Genomic DNA, 24,762 nt, shown 5'->3' with positions numbered 1-24,762 from the left:
CGCTATCTGTATTACATCATAAAAGAAACTATTTTAGTTTCTAATTTCTGAAAATTTTGAAAAATGGATGTTTTTGAAGTAGTGTTGGGAACTGAAGCATGAGTTAGTATAATATAATGACACTTGATCAACGTGATTATATTACAGTAAGTCATGCTGAGTTTCTAATGGAACGTGATAAAGGTTCACAGATCCCACCCTCATAATGAACCATGTTACATAACTCTTTTATTCTATTTAACCTCTAAACATATCAAGAAAATATTTTCTTGATGATTTGGTCTTTTCCGGATATTCTGGTAATTTGACAAATCAAGATCGTGCCATTACGATTACCTTCTTAGAACATTAACTATGTTCATTCTGAAATGTATACCTACGAATTCTGGACCATTATTCGCTTGATTTAAAGTCGGGAAGATAAAACAAAAGCATGAAGCTTCAAAATATCAATGAGAGTATATATAAGTAAATTGGAGAGAGTATTAACTGTGGATGTCAATAATTATGGAAAGACAGAAGTAGAGACATCGAAATATAAGGGAAGATATAAAACCCAACAACTACCCAGAAATTACAAACCGTGTATATCAATGCGTATAGCAATATAAAGACACGGGAGAATGAAAAATACTATAACCCCAAGGTAATGGTAGAAGAAAATAACTTCCTCCGGTGGTAGATGAAAAAGAAGAATGACAGATATGAAAGTTAGGAGTATATCAAGAATCAGAACTGGATGAAGCATTTTTTTACAATCTTTTGAAAATAGGAAATGAGGAAGAAGATGTAAGAGTGATGAAAATAATGAAACGGAAGAGGTCAATTTATAGCGAAATATCAAACATAGCAATCGAAGCAAATTACGCATTTAATCAAAAGAAATCTTAATTTCCTTAAATTCCGAAGAATCAAATCTTATTTAGATTATGAAGATTTTCTATTCCTTAAATTATGGAAATCAATCGTTAATACGTCAAGAGTTAAGACGAATCTCTATTCTTCATTTCACTCTTTTACGATAACTTCTCTCATACGCTTCGAAAAATCGGATTGTTTTATCCATATTATTTAACGGTGATAAAACTCTATTTATCTACACATATACGGCATGAAAACATTTTTATTGTTAGCCATGACGACCTCACTCAAATTTCGGGACGAAATTTCTTTAACGGGTAGGTATTGTGATGACCCGGAAATTTCGACTAAATTTAAACTTAATCTTAAATGATTAATGATTTCGACACGATAAGTAAAGTCTGTAAAACTGAATCTCAAAAATTTTAAACTATTCAAATACCCTTCAGTTGTTCTCAACGATTCGCGAACCATTATATGTAAATAGATACATATATATACTATATCTTGAAAACGTAACAAAGTTTTAATTGCATGTTACCGGTCATTAAACTTATTGGTTTATATATCTATTTGAATATATATGATTTCAAGTTATTTAGTAAACGATAGTAACATTCGTTTATTGATTCGATTGATATTTAGATAAGTTAACCAAAGCGTTTAAGATGAACCAGTAAAACACTAATTTACTACAGTATTTTCAAATTGCTACAGTACCCAAAATGCTACAGTGTTTTCGAAAATCACTATTTGCTACAGTGAATTGCTACAGTAACTTTGCTACAGTGGTATAGTTTATGGATGATTTAAGACTATATTTTGACAAAGGTAAGAGTCACGAAACGAAAAGAACTGGTTTTCTCAGCGTACGAAAGGGCGTTCGAAAATCCGGAACCGGGACCCGAGTCAAGAAGAAACGCCCAACGCAACGGACCAAAAATATCTAGTCTACTATGCACAAGAATAAAATATAATATATAAATAATTATATTAATTATTTATATATTTATATTTATTTTATATTATGTCGACAAGCTAGGAGCCAAAACAATATGAGCTGTCCCTGGTCCTCATGCGAGTCGCATGGCCAGAAGGCCATTTCCATGCGAGTCGCATGACTCCAGATTTCAGGCCACATCTATAAATTTCAGTGTTTTCGCTCGATTTAAATCACACACATACACAAATATATATATACTCCGTAATATTATTTATTATTTATTATTTATTATTATTATTATTATTATTATTATTATTATTATTAAGATTAATATTAATCTATTATTATTAGTATTATACCTAAAATACTACGACGAGGTCATGAGCGTGTCACTTTCAAAATATGTTTTCAAGCGGGATAGAGTTAAGGAAATTATGGGTTATTGCCATGGAGGTTATGGGTAATGTTCGGGGGTATTTTTGTGAATCAAACCTCATGTTTATCATCTCCGATGCGTCTACGTGCTTTCCTGCAATAATGTATATCAATATTAAACAGTGAGTTTCATATGATCCCTTTTACTCAATATATTTTTGAGCTGAGAATACATGCGACTGTTTATAAATACTGAAAATACTAGATTTATATGCGTGAGTTTCATTGATCCCTTTTTAATTGCTTTTGCAATATATATTTTTGGGCTGAGAATACATGCGACTGTTTATAAATACTGAAAATACTAGATTTATATGCGTGAGTTTCATATGATCCCTTTTACTCAATATATTTTTGGGCTGAGAATACATGCACTTTATTTTAAACGCAATGGATACAAGTACATACTAAATTCTACACCGAGTTTGAACCGAAAATCCCTTAGCTTTGGTAACTAGTAACTGCCGGTTATAAGAACTGGTGGGCGCGAGTAGTAGTATATGGATCCATAGGGCTTGATATCCCCGTCCGAGCTAGAGCGCTAGCCTTTTAACGGACGTATGCTATTTGAGAAGCGTACACGTTGGTTTGCGTGTATTATTAAGATGATTATACAAAGGGTACAAATTATATAAGCATTAAAGTTTAGTTACCAGGGTGCTCAATTTTCTAGAACCGATTGATAAATGTTTCGGATGAAACAACTGAAATCTTGTGATCCACCTTTTATTTAAAACATAATGATAAACGTTTTGAATAAAACAACTGAACTTTTGTAATCCACATTGATTTACGGATTATGTGTAATATTAAAACTATGAACTCACCAACCTTTGTGTTGACACTTGAAGCATGTTTATTCTCAGGTTTCTAGAAGTCTTCCGCTGTTTGCTCATACGTGATACAAGTTATGTGCTTGGAGTCATACATGCTATATACAAGAAACTTGCATTCATCAAACCATTACCATGTATCTTATTTTGACTGTATTGTCAACAGATGTATTATTGTAAACCATTTAAATGGTGATTGTCTATACGTAGGAATCATCAGATGTAAAAAAACCTGGAATTTGTATATTCATTTATGAAATACCTTTTCAAACGAATGCAATATTACAAAACGTATCACATAGAGGTCAAATACCTCGCAATGAAATCAATGAATGACGTGTTCGTCCATATGGATTTGGAGCGATCGTCACACCTTGTATTGGGAAAGCAACACGTCCAGTATACTTGCTCCGAATATTACCTTTCAGTAAACTACCGTCCGGTTGTAAAGGAAAGCGTTGAACAAGCAACTGTTAAGGAAATGTCCCCTGACATGCTTTTAATTATGGTCTATAACGTGTTGGATGCAATTACTATCCTTTGTAGGAGCAATAGTAAAGCTCACCCTTATAATTTTTCGGTCTAGCACAAGGTCCTGTCTTTGACCATGCTATGCAACCACCGTTCTTACGGTTGACACCCGATTTGGTTCAGGTGACCTAATGAATTCCAGGTGAATTCCTAGGATTTTACGTTCAATGGTAATGAACGCACTGAAAAATGGGTTTTCAGAAAACAAATCGGTTTGAAATTTTGATCAAAATATTTTCTCGTTCAAGCTCGAGTTTAGATATCATTAAATTCCATGAGTTTGTAATTCTCAATCTTTAAGGTCAATCTCAAGGATTGAGTAATATCAGTCTTAAAAGCTGATTTTTGATCTTTAAGGAGATTATCCTTTCTGGGGATCTGATTCATTAGTCTTATCCAGCTAATTTGCACGGCGTCCTCCCCATTTTACAAGACAGATTCTCTCATGGTTAGGATAAGTCTGACCACTTGGCGACCCTGTTTGATGCTGAGGTCCATAGATTTCCTACTGATTTTAGAGATGACTTTTCTAGGTTTTTCGTCAACCTACAGCTGGTCTGGACGACAACTTCATGACCTAAATCAAGAGGCGCGTTTCTTTTTTGGAAGACTTTACTTCCTTTTAATGATGGAATTGATTCATCGTGTAGATCCATCTTTCTTTCAAATATATTACAGTAAATCAGGTAAAACTGATTAAAATCGTCCAAAACAAAAGTATCTTCAGTTATTTGTTACAAAAATATGTGACTTATGTTTTAAATAACTTGGTAAATTTTTCCACACTTGGCTTTTATTTTCTTTTATTTGCCTTTTTATTGTCCTCTATTCCATTTTAAATGAATTCTAATATTTTGGTTTGTTTCTCAATTTATGTCCTTTCCGAGGTAACAATAATTTCGGTGTTAACACCTAGTTTTATCGTTCATAAATATATATAAACATGATTTTGAGTTCATTTAATTGAAAATTTTGAAAAATTTTACTAGAAATGGGTAGTCAGTATATAAGACTAGGGCTGTTCTTTGTTATCAGAGAGCACTAGATTCTAATACAACTACTACGTTACTAGTATTTTTAATGGTAACCAAGTGTTTAAGTTAAAAATTTTAAAAATCCGAAAGAATTTAACCCCTTCCCACACTTAAGATCTTGCAATGCCCTCATTTACAAGAAATCAGTAACAATTTAAATTATTGAGGGTGATTAGTGTAGAAAAATGATTAAATTTTACCAAAGTTTCCAAACATATTGGCGTTTGTTTGCTGAATGATAAATGGTGCATATCATTTGTTCATTCCATCTTGTTGTTACATCACATTTATTTTTCATCTTGTCATCAAAATTACTAGCTTTTGCTGAACTTAATGTCAGTCTTTGAAAATGCGTTGTTTTACCCTGTTTTGTACAATCGACAATATACATACATACAAATATAAACATGCATGGCAATTTGAAATGGGACTTAATATCCCACTTTCAAATCCTAAATGTGAAATATTAGTACACAATAATAATAAAAATGATAAAAATTACATAAATATATCCAATAACATAAGTTTAAACATGAATAAGTAAAAAGATAAAAACATAAAAATCATAAAAATAACCAATGGAACCAAATCAGTCTGGATAGGGGTTCCATTTCATCTCGTCAGGTGGGTTCCATTGTTGGTTATAGGTGTTCTGATAGGCTTGGTTATAGTCATACCGGTTAAAGGGTGGTCGGATGTCGGGGTTGTGTAGCGGAAAATGAGCAGGTCGAGTAGGCACGTAATTATTTGGTACCTGATATGATAGTTGGCTCATGATTTGGTGCTGATGAACTAACCAGCTATCGTGTTGGCGTCGCCTTTAATCCTCGTATACTCGCTCGGAGTTCCACTGCCCATACATACTATGTCTGGCCGCGCTCGTCATTGCTTCCTCATCTATACGAACGTGGACGTCAAGAATAGCATCTCGAAAGACATCCCTAATGTCTTCCTCTTCCTCCATTTCCTCATCTGAGCCTCTCTCTACCTGAGGATGATTACCTTCATAGGGCAATGCCTGGTTGCGTCTACTCTTCAATACATTAGCACCCACATAAACTCGCAATCCTATGGTCTCATCCTGTTCTCTACAAACCTGTAATGGACCCCCTTGGTTCCTATCAACACCTAAATGCTTTCCAATGAGAGTAACAAAAATACCTTCTCCTATTATACTCCCGTCCTGCATTTCTTCTACCATTTTATATAAATAAAAACCAACACAGTAAGGGATATTAACAAAGCTTCTCGGGTCTCGAATACACTTTAAGTAAAATAAATCATGTAAGGTCATTTTCTCCTTATTGTGACCTCTCTGTGTAATCGAGTTAGCCAAAAATCTATGAATTACACGAAGCTCGGCTTTGTTAATATGTAAGTAGGAGTGTTTTCCTCCTAGTGTAAAAATATTATAGTTTGACATACGCCTCCAAACGACGTTCGCGTCAAAGTTCCTATCTACCCTTTCACCACGATAAATCAAACTCATACAATCGGGTAGTAGCAATTCACTAGTAGTGTAAATCTATAATGCCCTGGCCATGTCCATCATGGACATCCTGTACATCCTACTGCCAAGGATAAATCTAAGAAAACTTCTATCATCTAACCTATCTACATCTACATTTAACGCTATAGTACTCATCAACTCAACACACCATTCCTTATATACAGGTCTACGAATGGTGAAAAGACGTTCCCAATATGTAAAAGAAGAACTGCCATACCTTTGAATCAAATGCTGTCTAACACGGTCAGCTAGATGGACCGTTTCTAAAGGATTCCAATCAATTACCCTCGGCACCTCTACCTCTTTTGTTACTAATTTGAATTTATTACTTTGATATGATGGGTAATATCTCCATCGTCTATCGAATCTCAAATTAGGATGCAATGTGTGTTCAGGAATCGTTGGGTATTCTACAGGTGGATGTGGCGGAAATACTATGAATTCATTAGGTAACTGTAGCGGGTCATAATAAGGTACGTGCTGATCAGGCTGTTGTTGTGGTTCCTGTTGTGGTACTTGTTCAGGTTCTGGCTCGTATTGCATTTCTGGTTCTGGTTCTGGAGCTGGAGCAGGTCGTCTAGATGATGATGATCCTAAACCACCAGTATCGGCTCTCTGCAAAACACATTAAACACAAAGTTTGTGCATCCAAATATGCATTAGTGTTAGCAAAATAACAACTTAAATTAACCACAATAACATGTTAAATCAAACTTAAACTTATACGCATTTTCACAATTTTTACAATTCTACACTTTTTTAAATAAGCACATATGAAAATGTATATAAAGTTCATAAGCATTTAACTCAAATAACATGTCAAAATAGTCATTACTAGCAATTAAATAAGTCTCAAATGGCAAATATATCAAATTAATCATGTTCATGAATTTTGCACCTAAAAAGTCCACTTTAATCTTCAAAACTCATGTTTAGGATCAATGTTTGGATCATTTAGCTGCCTAAACATGTTACACTACCTAATTTAGTAATAATTCATGACAAAAATCGGCCATAACCTGTTTGTATCAAAAAAGCCCCAAATTGCTCAAGAACACAAACCCTAGATTTCTAAAAATTTTGAAGTTTTTGGCTTCAAATCATGTTAAATAGCATCAATCTAGGTTATACATGCATAAAATACTAACAATTTAACACTAATTACACTAGAAATTAACACAATTGCATTAGGTAAAATATTGGTAATTATCACAAAAACTAGAAAATTTATGAGTTTAGGGGTGTAATTTTTACCTTCTTTGAAAAGCTTCTGAACAATTTCATGATTAGAGCGAAAAATTTGATGAATTACAGTGGAAAAATGATGAAATTTGGTGAGGTTTTGAGAGATTTTCGTGTATGTGTGTGTATATTGTGGTGAAGAGCAGAACATACTGCCTTTTCTATCTGGCCTGTTTTCCAGCTCCATGCGATCGCATGGAGTTGGAGTTCAATTTCCATGCGATCGCATGGGTGTCCGGGAACAGTGTTTTGGCCTCTCTTTTTTTTTTTTTTTTTTTTTTTTTTTTTAAACTTACACTTTATAAAACATAAAATTAATAAAATTTTAAAAATTTGTTTCTTTTTAGGATGAGGGCGTTTCGGATCGATGACCTAGTCCGTCCCTCGACAAAATTTTAAAATTTGTCACTTTTTAATCGCGGTTTTAAAAGTAAAGATTTTTGGGATTTTTAATGTTTTTGGCATACTTTAATTCAATAAGATTAAAAATAATGATAATAAAAGTTCTCGTCCCTCCCTTGGGTAGAGCAATTTCGGTTCAACGACCTAGTCTTCAACTCACGATGAATTTTAAAAATCATATTTTTAACTTAGCGAAATAAAGTAAATTTTTATTTTTAAATTCACACCAAACTTAAATTTAAAATGCATAAAATTAAAAATTCATATTAAAAATTCACACCAAACTTAAATTATAAATGCATAATTAAAAATTCATATTAAAAATTCATACCAAACTTAAATTATATTTTTGTTTTTATAGATACAAACTTAAATTAAAAATATTAATTTTTCAAATATTTACAATTTTAAATATATTGATTTAAAAAGTTTACAATATTATTTTAATATTAATTTTAAAAACAAAGTAAAAATAAAATTAAAATTTTTTTGGCTTTTATCCCACTTTAATCAATCAAATATTATCAAAAATATGCGCCCCTCTTTTCGGTAAAGTAATTTCGGTTCCATGACCTAATTTAACTCATGATGAATTTTTGAAATATTTTGGTTGATTTATTAAAGATATTTATACCTTAAGAATAAACGGTAAATTTCGCAGTGATGTAATAAATTTTTTTATGATATCAATAATTTCGGTCGCAAGACCTAATTTTATCGAATACCAATTTAATACTTTATAGCGAACAAATTAGCGTTTATTATCAAAAGGTTAAAAATAAAAATAAAAATAAAAATGAAAACTGTACATACTTACCTGTGAGAAAGATTTCTTAATGATATGCTCTAGCCCACTCATAAGATAGTCAGACTAATTGGTTTTCCATGGCTACATAGGCGTAACCTCAAGCATTCAACGTTTTTTCTTCTAAACATATGAATGGTCCATCTCTGCATAGCATAACAAATTCGGTATTGGAATATGTCTGATTCGTCGAGCATTTTCCTTCGTGTGACCATATTCCGCATTTGTGACATCTTTCAATTTGTCGTGCTCTTCTTTTCGCTGCGGATTTTGATTTTTCTTTACCAAATTGTAACTTATTATTTTCGCATCTGGATTCTTTTCTTACTCCGTCCAATTTACCTCTGATTAATGATACTATTTCACTTGGAAGGGTGTCATTATTACGTTTAGTGATCAAAGCGTGTAGCATTAGACCATGGTTTAGTTCACAGGAAGTCTTCATCTAGTAAAACCTAAAAAAAATAAAAATTCAGAATGGGGGGAGAAGACTAGTTCTTTAGGGTCTGCTAGGGAAAGACCATTCGGGTTCTATTTTCGAGAACTACACAAAAACAGAAAATCTAACTCTAACAGAAATACATATTATCCTTTAAAAACTTGATTCTCCCCACACTTAGTTAGCTGTGGTGTCGAAATTGTGATTAACTTCGTTGTCGACTTCCATCGGACTATCTATGTAATGTTTAACTCTGTGACCATTAACCTTAAATTCAATCCCATTTGAATTTATCAATTCTACTGTTCCGTACGGGAAAACTCTTTTGACTATAAATGGTCCAGACCATCTTGATTTCAATTTTCCAGGAAATAGCTTGAATCGTGAATTGAAAAGAAGAACTCTGTCTCCTTCTTTAAATTCTTTTTAACTTCTGATTCTTTTATCATGCCATTTCTTCATTCTTTCTTTATAGATCAACGAATTTTCATATGCTTCATGTCTCAATTCTTCTAATTCGTTTGATTGACTTAACCGTAGATGTCCAGCTTCATGTAAATCAGGATTACATGTCTTCAAAGCCCAAAATGCTTTATGTTCAATTTCTACTGGAAGATGACATGCTTTTCCGTAAACGAGTTTGAAAGGTGTAGTTCCAATTGGAGTTTTGTAGGCTGTTCTAAAAGCCCAGAGTGCATCCTCCAATTTCATGGACCATTCCTTCGGATTTGATCCTACAGTTTTCTCTAGAATACGTTTTGAAGCTCGGTTGGTATTTTCAACTTGTCCACTTGTCTGTGGATGATATGCGGTTGAGATTTTATGAGTTACTCCATATCTTTTAAGAACTTTCTCAAGTTGATTATTACAGAAATGAGATCCCCGATCACTTATTAAATCTTTCGGTGTTCCGAACCTTGCAAAAAGACGTTTTAAAAAGTTGACTACAACTCGTGCATCGTTAGTCGGGAGAGCTTGTGCTTCCGCCCATTTAGATACATAATCAATGGCTACGAGAATGTAGAGATTATTATGAGATTTTGGAAATGGACCCATAAAGTCAATACCCCAAATGTCAAATACTTCACATACTTGAATGACATTTTGTGGCATTTCATCACGTTGACTTATTTTTCCGGCCCTTTGACATGCATCACAGGATTTGCAAAGAAGGTGTGCGTCTTTGTAAATTGTAGGCCAATAGAATCCAGCATCATAAACTTTTCTTGCTGTGAGTTGAGGCCCATAATGCCCTCCTGTTGGTCCTGTGTGACAATGGTTTAAGATTTTACTAGCTTCATCTCCGAATACACATCGGCGTATTATTCCATCGGGACAACTTTTAAACAAATGTGGATCTTCCCAAAAATAGTGTTTTATATCACTAAAGAATTTCTTTCGTTTTTGGTACGACAATCCTTTTTCAAGGAATCCACATACTAAGTAGCTTGAATAGTCTGCAAACCATGGAATTTCACTATAATCTATCTTCAATAGATATTCATCAGGAAAGTTGTCTTGTATGGCCGATTCATTTAGAACTTCTAATTCAGGATTTTCAAGACGAGAAAGATGATCAGCGGCGAGATTTTCTGCTCCTCTTTTATCTCGGATTTCAATATGGAACTCTTGTAAGAGTAAGATCCAACGGATTAATCGTGGTTTAGCATCTTGTTTCGAAAATAGGTATCTAAGAGCAGAATGGTCAGTATAGACCACCGTTTTAGCTAGAACGAGATATGAACGAAATTTGTCAAAAGCAAAGACAATAGCAAGGAGTTCTTTTTCAGTAGTTTTGTAAATCGTTTGTGCTCCTTGTAACGTCTTACTAGCATAATAAATAGGTTGAAACGTTTTTCAATCCTTTGTCCTAAAACGGCTCCCATTGCAAAATCACTTGCATCGCACATTAGTTCAAACGGTAAATTCCAATTTGGTGTTATCATGATCGGCGCATTAGTGAGTTTTTCTTTAAGTATATTAAAAGATTTGATACATTCATCTGAAAAGATGAAAGGAGCATCCTTTTCTAGGAGTTTATTAATAGGAGTGGCAATTTTAGAAAAATCTTTTATAAAACGTCGGTAAAAACCGGCATGCCCTAGAAAACTCCTAACTCCTCTAACATTGGTGGGATGTGGAAGTTTAGCAATTACATCTACTTTAGCTCTATCCAATTCAATTCCTTCCTTTGAAATTTTATGACTAAGAACGATGCCTTCTTTAACCATGAAATGGCATTTCTCCTAATTAAGAACTAGATTTGATTGTTTACATCTAATAAGCATTCGTTCAAGATTAACTAGACATGATTCAAATGTATCACCGAAGACTGAAAAGTCATCCATGAAAACTTCCATGCATTCTTCTATCATGTCGTGAAAAATCGCCATCATGCACCTTTGAAAGGTTGCAGGGGCGTTGCAAAGTCCAAATGGCATGCGTTTGCAAGAAAAAGTACCATAAGGGCACGTGAATGTGGTTTTCTCTTGATCCTCGGGTGCTATTGGAATCTGAAAATATCCGGAAAAACCATCAAGAAAACAATAGTAACTGTTTCCGGCTAATCTTTTCAACATTTGATCAATGAAAGGTAAGGGAAAGTGATCTTTACTTTTGGCGTCATTTAATTTTCTATAATCAATACATACACGCCATCCTGTTACAGTCCTAGTAGGAATAAGCTCATTTTTCTCATTTGTAATGACAGTCATGCCACCTTTCTTAGGCACGCATTGAACTGGGCTTACCCATGGACTATCAGAAATTGGATAAATTAAACCTGCATCAAGTAGTTTAATAATTTCTTTCTTAACAACATCTTGCATATTAGGATTTAGTCTTCGTTGGCGTTGCAGATACGTTTTATGACCTTCTTCCATAAGGATTTTATGTGTGCAATACGAAGGACTTATTCCTTTAATATCATGAATCTTACATGCAATAGCTGGTTTATGAGCTTTCAACACAGAAATGAGTTGAGATTTTTCATTTTCAATAAGAGAAGACGATATTATTACAGGTAATTAAGATTCACCATGTAAATAAGCGTATTTCAAATGGTTTGGAAGTGGCTTTAACTCTAATGTCGGTGGTTCTTCTATCGATGATTTATATCGATATCTGTCTTCTTCTTTTAGCATTTGAATTTCTTCTGTTGTTGGTTCATATCCATTAGCCATAAGTGTAGCTAACATTTCAGTTTCATCAATTGGTTCAGTACCTTCACCTAAAGAACATTCTCCTGTTCCTTGTAATTCTGGAAATTCTTCTAACAATTCTGCATGTGATTCTATAGTTTGAATATAATAACATGTATCATCTGCAGATTGCGGTTGTTGCATTGCTCTATCAACTGAAAAAGTAACACTCTCGTCCTCTATACTTAGGGTCAGTTTCTTACCGAACACTTCTATTATTGCTTTAGCCGTGTTTAAGAACGGTCTTCCTAATATGAGAGGTACTCGAGAATCTTCTTCCATGTCCAGGATAACAAAATCTACTGGAAATACTAAAGTACCAACTTTAACTAGCATGTTCTCCATTATCCCTCTAAGATATTTTACTGATCTATCGGCTAGTTGTATGCTTATTCTTGTTGGTTTCAATTCTCCAAGGTCTAGTTTAGTGTATAGTGAATACGGCATTAAATTTATACTAGCACCTAAATCTGCCAATGCTTCTATTGAACTAAGACTACCCAGAAAACATGGAATTGTGAAACTTCCTGGATCAGATAGTTTTTCTGGTATCTTATTCAACAGCACTGCTGAACAATTAGCATTCATAGTAACAGCCGAGAGTTCTTCTATTTTCTTTCTATTCGTGATTAGATCTTTCAGAAATTTAGCATATCTAGGCATTCCTGAAATCACATCAATGAAAGGAAGATTTACATTTATTTCTTTAAACATATCCAAGAATTTGGATTGCTCGGCTTCAAGTCTCTCTTTTCTCATTTTACTCGGGTAAGGAAGTGGTGGTTGGTATGGTTTAACATAAGGTTTAGTCTTAACTGTGTTATCTTCATTAACCTTTTCAACTACCGGTTCTTTTTCCTTATCTTGATCAGGTTGTGGTTCTTGTGGAGTAGGAATAGCTTCATCAGAAATTACAGGTATTTCAGGTGGTTTAAGTGTAATACCACTTCTTGAGGTAATGACTTTAGCTGTTTCATTGCGGGGATTAGCATTTGTATCACTAGGTAGACTTCCCGGTTTTCTTTCACCTATCAACCTTGCTAGGTTACTTACTTCTTGTTCCAAATTTTGAATAGAAGCTTGTTGATTTCTAAATGCTTGAGCATTTTGTTCATTGGTTTGTTTCTGAGATGTGAAAAACTGCGTTTGAGATTCAACTAGCTTCGTCATCATATCTTCTAAATTTGGCTTTTTATCATTGGTTTGTGGTGGTTTGTTTTGAAAATTAGGTCTTTGCTGATTGTAAGTATTATTGGATACTTGTTGATTGCTAGGTCCTTGTTAGTTGTTGTATGGAATATTTCGGTTATAATTCTGGTTTTGGTTGTAAATCGGTCTTGGCGGTTGATAATTATTCTGATAATTATTTCCAGGCCTTTGGTTTATGTATGAAACATTCTCTCTTTGTTCCATTGTTAGTTCAATGCTGAGATAATCTTTTGTGCAATGTGGTCTTCCACACTGCTCACAACTAATTCGTATTGAGTGGATATCTTTAGTCATCTTTTCCATTCGTCTCTCGACAGCATCTATCTTTGCGGAAATGTAATCTAAGTCATGGCTAGAATCGGCTCTAGCTGCTTTAGATGATCTAACAATATCTTTTTCTTGGTGCCACTCATGTGAGTGGGAAGCAGTGTTATCAATAATTTTATAAGCATCAGTTTTTGTTTTCTTCATAATGGAACTACCAGCTGCTATATCGATGTCTTTCCTTGTAATGATGTCGCATCCTTGGTAGAATATTTGTACTATTTGACAAGTGTCTAAACCATGTTGCGGACATCCTCTCAATAACTTTCCAAATCTTGTCCATGCCTCATATAGAGTTTCATTTGGCTTTTGTGTGAACGTAACAATTTCTCCTTGAAGTCTCACGGCTTTAGATGCCGGAAAGAATTGTTTAAGAAATTTTTCAACTAAAACGTCCCATGTATCAATCGCCCCATCAGGTAACGATTCTAACCAATCTTTGGCTTCTCCCTTTAAAGTCCAGAGAAATAACCTGAGATATATCTGTTCATCCTCCACTTCTCTTATTTTAAATAGAGTGCAGATCCTATTAAAGGTACGAAGATGTTTATTTGGATCTTCCTTCGGCGCCCCACTAAATTGGCATTGATTAGTTACCATGTGTAGAATTTGTCCTTTGATTTCATAATCTAATGCATTAATGTCTGGATGAGTAATTGCGTGACCTTGACCAGTGCGTTTAGCTCTCATTCGGTCTTCCATACTTAAAGGTTCCAGATTTTCCATGATTGAATTTGTTGAATCTGAATCACTAGAGGATTCTGATTTAATGGTTGGTTCCTCAACAATCTCCATTTGAATGATTGGTGGTTTCGGAGGAAAAATTAATGGTTCAGGATCTATGAATTGTCCTTGAATATTCTTCGGATTCTCAATTGTGAGGTCGGGTTCAAAAAATAGATTATCGGAAATTTGAATTGGAGTACTTGGTCGACTGGATGACGATTCTAAAGAAAAATCAACGGCGACAATATTTGCTAGATGTCTTGATCGAGTTACAGGTGGTGAACGTACAAAAGGTGGTGAACGTTTTGCTCGGTGCATTCACTGAATATCCTATTAGTTTTTAAAAAGAAAGAAAAATTATATAAGTTATCCAATTAATAGACTTTTTTGATTTTGCCCACGTTTCGAATAGCCAAAAGATGCAGCAGAGGGGCAGGAATCGTTTGGTCTCAATATAATTGAGTACTGTTTGGCTCCAATAACCCGGTCCACGTACAAATCCAACTATTACTACGAACCAGAAAATTTTGATGTCTATCAATTTAACCGCTTAAAATAAATTTTCGTAAATTAAAGAAATTTAGAGAAGAAGTAGAAAATAAAATCTAAGTCCTAAAACTAGAATGTCGAGAAATAAGAAAGAAAAAGAGCGCGTCGAAAAATGTCGAAAAAAAAGGCGAAAAATAATAGGCGTTGAAAAATAAAAATAAGAAAGTAGCGCGTCGAAACTTAAAAAGGAACTAAAAAGTAAGAATTAAAAGTTGCGTCTTAAAATATTAAAGCTTAAAAGGAATTCTATATCTCAAAACTACAATAACTTAAAAAGGTACTAAAATATAAAATACAGCGTCGCAAAATTCTAAAGCATCTAAATCTTAGTCTAAAGAAAAAGCACTTAAGGGATTTTACGGCAAATCTTAAAAATCTAGAAATAAAAATACTATGGCAAAAACTATGACTTAAAACTAAATACGAGTGAAAAATACAAATATTATGCTAAAATAATTAAAAAGATAAAAATATAAAAATATACTTAAAGTTGTAAAAAGTACAATTTTAATAAAAATATTATTTTTATATTATTTATTTTATAAAACTATTAATTTTATAATTTAATTAAAACTAAATAAACTAAAAATACAAAATAAATAATAAAACTAAATTAACTAATTAAATACTAAACCCTAATTAGGGTTATAATAAATAATAATAATAATAATTACTGTAATTAATGCTGAACTAGGGTTTCCTGTGGCGTGTCAGACACTCTCATGCGATCGCATGAGATTTTGCCTTCGGGCTCATGTGATCGCATGAGCTAAGGTTTTGGGCCAGGTTACGGGCTGTAACTGTACGGGCCTCGAGTGATTTTTTTTTTATTTTTTTTTCTGTTTTAATTTTTCTGTTTTATATATTTATATAATATATTTATATAAATTAAATAAAACTTATATTTTTATAAAATAAAGATAAAGAAACTTTTATAGAAGTTATATATTTAACAAACTCTTAAAAATATATAAATTTTGTTTTTCTTTTTATATTTTTGAATATATTATTTAAAACGTATTTTTACAAAAACGTATTTTTATAAAAGTAAACTTAAAAATTAATAAAAATCTTTTTTTTATAGCGTTGCGCTTCCGGCGTTTTAGCTAATCCCCGGCAGCGGCGCCAAAAATACTTGATGTTATGCGAGGTGTATATGAAATAGCTTATATTTTACTAGGAAATACTATTAAATGTGATACAATTTTACACAAGATATTTATTTATTTATAGAATGGATATACCTAAACCTTGCTACAACACTTATAGGCAGTGTACCTAATCGTACAGTAGTGTAGTTTTTAGTAAGTCCGGTTCGTTCCACAGGGAAATCTTTTAAACAAAGCTTAACGCTATATTAGTTTTAATTTATAAAAATACAAATATATATATTTAATATTATTATTATAAAAGGGGGTTTTTACCGTTTAATGACCGGTTTGTCGATTTTTAAAACTTTAGTCGCAGTTAAAACCTAATGTAGAATATTAAATAAATAAAAGACTTAATTTAAAGCGTAAAGTAAATAACGATAATGAAATTGCAATAAATAAAAGTGCGATGAAATAAAATTGCGATAATTAAAAAGTGTAAAAATTAAAAGTGCAATTAAATACAATGACAATAAATAAAAATGCAATAATTAGAAGTGCAATTAAATATGAAAATAAAGGAATTATGCTTATTTAAACTTCCGTAATCATGATGTTTGACGTGTTGATTTTTAGTTTTATGCCCATGGGTTAATTGTCCTTTGTCCTGGATTGTTTAATATGTACGTCTGGTTTTGTCCATAACAGTCCATTAGTCATAAATATAAAGTGCGAGTGTCCTCGTCAAATTATCCTTATATCCGAAGTCAAATATTCCAACTAATTGGGGACTTAAACTGTAACAAGGTCATAATACTTTGTTTAATAATTACACCAGGATATCGACTTCGTGTAACCCAAGGTTTTAATACTTTGTTATCAATTATGCCAAGTGGCCTTGTACATAATTTCACCCCTGTTTTAATAATTCCATAGACTATTAATCCATTCCCGTGTCCGGTAAAATGAACGATTATTCGTACATATAAATATCCCGCCCATTGTGTCCGATTGAGTGTATATGGTTATTTATAGGTACGTCCAATTGTAAATCTTTATATTAAAATTAACAAACTATCATTTAGTTAAACAAATATAAAGCCCATTAATAGCCCATAGTCTAATTTCCACAAGTGTCGTTCTTTTGTCCAAACCCCGATTATGGTACAAAGCCCAATTACCCAATTTTAGTAATTAGCCCAACATCATGATTACTTCGTTTTAAATAAAAATAATAATAACTTAGCTACGAGACATTAATGTAAAAAAGTTGAACATAACTTACAATGATTAAAAATAGCGTAGCGTTACACGGACAGAATTTGGACTTACACCCTTACAACATTCGCTAACATACCCTTATTATTAGAAATTAAAATTAAAATTAAAATTATAATATAATATATATACATATACGTTGATGAATGAAGAGAAAAAGATGTGTTAAATGATGCACCAAAGCTCGAAATTTATAGGCCTGTGAGCTGAAAAAGGGGCTCATGCGATCGCATGAGCTTTGCTCTTTAAGGCCATGCAATCGCATGGCCAGCTGGGGAGGCTCACATGCTTTTGTTTTTTCTGCCGACGGTTTTTATAATATAATATAATATATATATTAATTTTAAGAATTAATTATATATTATATTATATTCACGTGCATAGTTGACTTGTAATTTTTTGTCCGTTGCGTCGAGCGTTGAGAGTTGACTCTGGTCCCGGTTCCGGATTTTCGAACGTTCTTGCGTATAATTTATATCTTGTACTTTGCGTTTTGCTTCTTGTACTCTTGTAATTTTGAGACGTTTCTCATCAATAATTGGAACCTCTTTGATTGTACTTTGTATTTTTGAGCTTTTTGGTCGTTTGTGTCTCCAATTCGTCGAATCTGTCTTTTGTCTTCACCTTTTATTATTTAAACGAATATCACTTGTAAATAGAACAATTGCAACTAAAATCTTGTCTTTCTTGAGAGATAATGCTATGAAATGTATGTTCGTTTTTAGCATTATCATTAATGCTGAAATTATTGTTACCTCGGAGAGAACATAAATGGAAAAACAACTCAAAATGCTTGAATTCATTTAAAATGGAATAAAGGAGAATAAAAAGGCAAAGAAAAATAAAAGCTAAGTATGGAAAGAATTTACCAAGTTCTCTAAAACATATATCATATATTTTTGTACAAGATTATTGCAGGTACTTTTACTTTGGACTAAACTAATCAATTTTACCCGATTTACTGTAATATATTTGAAAGAAAGATGGATTTACACGATGAATCAATTCCATCATTAAAGGGAAGTAAAGTCTTCCGAAAAAGACACGCGCTTCTTGATTTAGGTCAGGAAGTTGTCGTCCAGACCAGCTGTAGTTTGAAGAAAAATCTAGAAAAGTCATCTCTAAAATCAGCAGGAAATCCACGGACCTCAACATCAAACAGGGTCGCCAAGTGGTCAGACTTATCCTAACCATGAGAGGATCTGTCTCGTAAAATGGGGAGGGCGCCGTGCAAATTAGCTTGATAAGACTAATGAATCAGACCCCCTAGAAAAGGATAATCTCCTTAAAAGATTAAAAATCAGCTTTTAAGCCTGATATTACTCAATTCTTGAAATTGACTTTAAAAGATTGAGAATTACAAACTCATGGAATTCAATGATATCTAAACTCGAGCTTGAACGAGAAAATATTTTGATCAAATTACAAACCGATTTGTTTTCTGAAAACCCATTTTCAATGCGTTCATTACCATTGAACGTAAAATCCTAAGAATTCATCGGAATTCATTAGGTCACCTGAACCAAATCGGGTGTCAACCGTAAGAACGGTGGTTGCATAGCATGGTCGAAGACAGGACCTTGTGCCAGACCTAAAAACAATAGGGTGATCTTTACTATTGTTCCTACAAAGGATAGTAATTACATCCGACACGTTTTCGACCATAATCATCTGCATGTCACGGGACATTGCCTTAACAGTTGCTTGTTCAACGCTTTCCTTTACAACCGGACGGTAGTTTACCGAAAGGTAATATACGGAACAAGTATACTGGACATGTTACTTTTTTAATACAAGGTTAGCAAGTGGGTAACACAAAACCATAAGTTTTGAGCTAAAATTTTCAAATCTAAAACCCACAAAACCCACAAAAACATTTTTCAAACACCGGTGAAGGGCTATTCTGGAAAACTTATCTAGGGTAAAAGCTAGAATGAATTTTCAAAAGATCAAATGTTTTCATAAAGATCCAATTTCCTTAAGGATCTAAATTTTCATAGTCATGTGATACTGTAAACCACAACGTTACTATCATTGTTTATACCGCCGTATCAAAATCACTAATGTATAAAGTGTGAAGAATAAAGAAGTGATTCGTGTGATTTAATTTCAAGTTCTGTATTGCTTGAGGACAAGCAACGCTCAAGTGTGAGGATATTTGATAGTGCTCCAAACGAACATATATTTAGTCGCAATATCATCCCAATATGTAAAGTTTTTAGTTGTTATTATTCTATTTTTAAGTTGTAATCGTTTAAATAAATAAATGTGAAGACAAAGCACGAAGATTAAAGAATTGAAGAAAAAGTGCCACTAAAGCCTGAAAAGTGCAACTAAAGCCATAGTGCACTCAAAAGTGCCACTAAAAGTGAGTTAAAGACTTGCGCGGATTTTGGGAGTTAAGGAAAATATTTTTTTGTGCAAATTACAAATCGCAAAACGCAAAGTACAAGATATTAAATAGTACGCAAGGACGTTCGAAAATCCGGAACCGGGACCTGAGGCAACTATCAACGCACGACGCATCGGACTAAAAATTACAAGTCTACTATGCACAAGAATATAATATAATATTTAAATAATTATATAAATTATTTATATATTATATATATTTAAATAAAACATCGACAAGCTAGAAACAAAAGAGATTGACCTGGATCCAGCTGGCCATGCGATCGCATGGCCTAGAAGAAGCATTTCCATGCGATCGCATGGCTTCAATTATGAGGCCACATCTATAAAAGCCAACGAATTCGATGTATTATATATATCTTTTTCTCTTCTCTTCATCTGTAATATATATATATATATATATATATATATATATATATATATATATATATATATATATATATATATATATATATATATATATATATATATATATATATATATAATTTTAATTTTAAGTTAATAATAATAAGGTTATTTTAAGAATGTTTTACGGGTTTTAAGTCGAAATTCTATCCGTGCAACGCTACGCGATTAATCACCACTGTAAGCTATGTTCTTCCTTTTTAAATTAATGTCTCCTAACTAAGTTATTATTATGCTTATTTGAGCCAAAGTAATCGTGATGTTAGACTAAAAATTAAGACGGGGTTATTAGATTTTGTACCATAATTAAGGTTTTGACAAAAGACCAACACTTGTGGACATTGGACTATGACTATTAATAGATAAGGGGTATTGTCTAATTGAACGACAACTCATTGGAACCTGTCGAACCTATCTTCAAATTAGTTAATCTAATAATTATTAAAATAATTATGTATGTCCTATTTAGTGACGTTTATACGACATCTTTTACGATCATTTAATTAATTATTCGGGTTGGGTAATTGATTATTCATTCTGATCAAGTGGGTAAATTAATATTCATATCTCATTAAAACAGGGGTGGATTACATACAAGGATAATTGGTGTAATTGTTAACAAAGTATTAAAACCTTGGATTACGCGCAGTCGATAACCTGGTGTAATTATTAACAAAGTATTAAAACCTTGTTACAGTTCGAATCCCTAATTAGTTGGAATATTTGACTTCGGGAATAAGGTTAATTTGACGAGCATTTTATAATTATGACCGATGGACTATTATTGACAAAAACCAAATAGGTATTAAATAATTCAGGACAAAGGACAATAAACCCTGGTAATAAATTAAAATCAACACGTCAAACATCATGATTACGGAAGTTTAAATAAGCATAATACTTTTATTTCATATTTCATTGTACCTTTACTTACTGTCATTTTAATTAATGCAATTTACTTTATCGCAATTTAAATTCTGTCATTTATTTTATCGTCATTTATCTTTACGCTTTATTTAAAATCGACAAACCGGTCATTAAACGGTAAAAACCCCCTTTTATAATAATATTACTATATATAATTATATATATTTTATACAAATATAGTTTTTAAAATATAGCGTTAAACTTGGCAAGCTCCCTGTGGAACGAACCGAACTTGCTAAAAACTACACTACTGTACGATTAGGTACACTGCCTATAAGTGTTGTAGCAAGGTTTAGGTATTTCCACTCTATAAATAAATAAATAACTTGTGTAAAATTGTATCGTATTTAATAGTATTTCCTAATAAAAATATAACTATTTCGTATACACCTCTGCTAACACATCAAAACCTATACTTTTTCTGGTTAGATTCATAAAATAGATTTCAATATGAAACCATAGCAATTTGATTCACTCAAAACGGATTTAAAACGAAGAAGTTATGGGTAAAACAAGATTGGATATTTTTGATTGTTGTAGCTACGGGAAATATTGTAACAATTCTATACAAATCATATCCTAGCTAACTTATATTGTATTATACATGTATTCTAATATATTATGTAATCTTGAGATATCATAGACATGTATGCAAATGTTTTGACATATCATATCGACCCATGTATATATATTATTTGGAACAACCATAGACACTCTATATGTAGTAATGTTGGAGTTAGCTATACAGGGTTGAGGTTGATTCCAAAAATACATATACTTTGAGTTGTGATCTAGCTTGAGACGTATATACACTGGGTCGTGGATTGATTCAAGATAATATATATCGATTTATTTCTGAACATCTAATTGTGGACAACTAGTTGTAGGTTACTAACGAGGACAGCTGACTTAATAAACTTAAAACATTAAAACATATTAAATATGTTGTAAATATTTTTTAAACATACTTTGATATATATGTACATATTTGTTATAGGTTCGTGAATCGACCAGTGGCCAAGTCTTACTTCCCGATGAAGTAAAAATATGTGAAAGTGAGTTATAGTCCCACTTTTAAAATCTAATATTTTAGGATGAGAATACATGCAATTTTATAAATGTTTTATGAAATAGACACAAGTAAATGAAACTACATTATATGGGTGAATGATCGAAGTCGAATATGCCCTTTTTTAGCTTGGTAGCCTAAGAATTTAGGAACAGACCCCCAAATTGATGCGAATCCCAAAGATAGATCTATCGGGCCCAACAAGCCCCATTATGTAATTTGGAATGCTTCAGTACTTCGATTTTATCATGTCCGATGGGTGTCCCGGAATGATGGGGATATTCTATATGCATCTTGTTAATGTCGGTTACCAGGTGTTCACCATATGAATGAATTTTATCTTGTGGTCCCGGAATGATGGGATGTATATTGAAATATGAAATCTCGTGGTCTACTATTATGATTTGATAATATATAGGTTAAACCTAGAACTCATCAAGATTTTTTGTTGACGTTTTAAGCATGCTTATTCTCAGGTGATTATTAAGAGCTTCCGCTGTTGCATACTAAAATAAGGACAAGATTTGGAGTCCATGCTTGTATGATATTGTGTAAAAACTGCATTCAAGAAACTTATTTTTGATGTAATATATTCTTAATGTAAACCATTATGTAATGGTCGTGTGTAAACAATATATTTTAGATTATCATTATTTGATAATCTATGTAATGCTTTTTAAACCTTTATCGATAAAATAAAGGTTATGGTTGTTTTAAAAATGAATGTAGTCTTTGAAAAACGTCTCATATAGAGGTCAAAACCTCACGACGAAATCAATTAATATGGAACGTTTATAATCAATATGAACGGGACATTTCAGATGGTATCTGAGCGTTGGTCTTAGAGAACCAGAAATTTTGATTAGTGTGTCTTATCGAGTTTGTTAGGATACATTAGTGAGTCTGGACTTCGACCGTGTTTTCTTTAAAACCGATTGCTTAACACTTTTGTTGGAAACTATATATTATTAACATGTAAATATGATGTGATATATTAACCTCTTAATGTGTTTGATATTGTGTGATAGATGTCTACCACTAGTACAAATCCCATCGACTCACCTAATAATAATGAAGAGTCGAATATAATTTGAGAAGATTCACAAATTCCCGAAGAGGATCCGGAAGAAGAGGAACCGGAAGAAGAGGAACCGGAAGAAGAGGAATCAGAAGAGGAGGAACCGGAAGAGGAGGAACCGGAAGAAGAAGAGGTTCCGGAGGAAGAAATATTGATACCTACAGTAAATCGATTAAATAAAAGAAAATCATCAACCAACGTTCCAAAGTTAAAAATGGTCAATGGTGTTTTCGCCAAGGAAGCAAAATATTGGGAAGATTACCAATTTTCCAATGAATCGGATCCCGATGAGGATTCCGATGATGTTATAGAAATTACCTCGACCCAATTTAATATGGCAAAAGAAAATAATAAGGGAAAAGGTAAAAAAATTGAGAAACCTGATTCCAACCCCGATGAACTTTATATGTATCGGCAACGTCCGTATTTCCTAAATTGTAACAATAACCCGGGAACCTCTAAACCACCAGGTTTTTTTAAACCATTGTGGAAGACGACGGCTCGTATTAGAGGAACATCATATATCCCTAGAAAATAAGGAAAACGAACCAAGTCCGAAGAAGAAGAAACCAGTGATTTAGATTAGAGGGTTGTAATCATGTTGTGTATTATATGTATTGTAGTGTGCTTGTACTTTTATGTTCTATGTAAAAATTGCTTGTATTGTTTGTTAATTATCTTTTACAAATCTAATCCTTGTCTATTTTACAGTATAAAAACACAAAATGGACGTTAAGGATAGACAATCAAAAATTTTAGAAGACCTACCAGGAGATATGATTGATGAAATCTTGTCTAGAGTCGGGCAGAATTCATCAGTACAATTAATTACGGCAAAATTAGTTTGTCAAATGTTTGAAAGACATTCCAGGCATGCCTTAGTATATAAAAGGCTTTCCTTTGAAAGATGGGGTATATCACATTGGGGAGACTTTAAGTTACGCCAAGTTTTCTTTAAGGCATTTAGTGCGGGAAACCCAGATGCAATTTTACGCTACGGGTTACGAACCTATTTTGACTCAACATATCCCAACATAGGACTCCATTCTTTAGAAAGAGCTTCTAACATGCAACATAAAGAAGCATGTTATGCTTACGGGTTAATAATGTTCGCTTCTCATCAAATGGAGAAAAAGAACATTGGATTGAAACTTTTAAATAAAACATTTTCACAAGTGACGGACTCAGTAGTTGGGGTAAGAAACAAGGTTTTTAGATTGCTACGAGGCTGTTGGGCATTACAAAACCCTCGTCCTTTTGATGACATAACAACATGCTGCCTAGCCAATAGTCATAACAGTTGCTTTCCACAAGATCAAGGATGGGAAGTCGTCTTAGTAAAACCAGAATGCATGACTTGTTTATAGACTTATGAATTACGTGTCTTTATTTCTTTTGCTGAACAACTTGCGTATTAACTAGAATTGCCTTTATAGCTGCCGGGTATTTTATGTGCTAT

Source organism: Rutidosis leptorrhynchoides, chromosome 4 (assembly GCF_046630445.1).
Source record: "Rutidosis leptorrhynchoides isolate AG116_Rl617_1_P2 chromosome 4, CSIRO_AGI_Rlap_v1, whole genome shotgun sequence".
Taxonomy (NCBI): domain Eukaryota; kingdom Viridiplantae; phylum Streptophyta; class Magnoliopsida; order Asterales; family Asteraceae; genus Rutidosis; species Rutidosis leptorrhynchoides.
The sequence above is the reverse complement of the archived record's forward strand: the minus strand, read 5'-3'. Positions refer to the sequence as shown.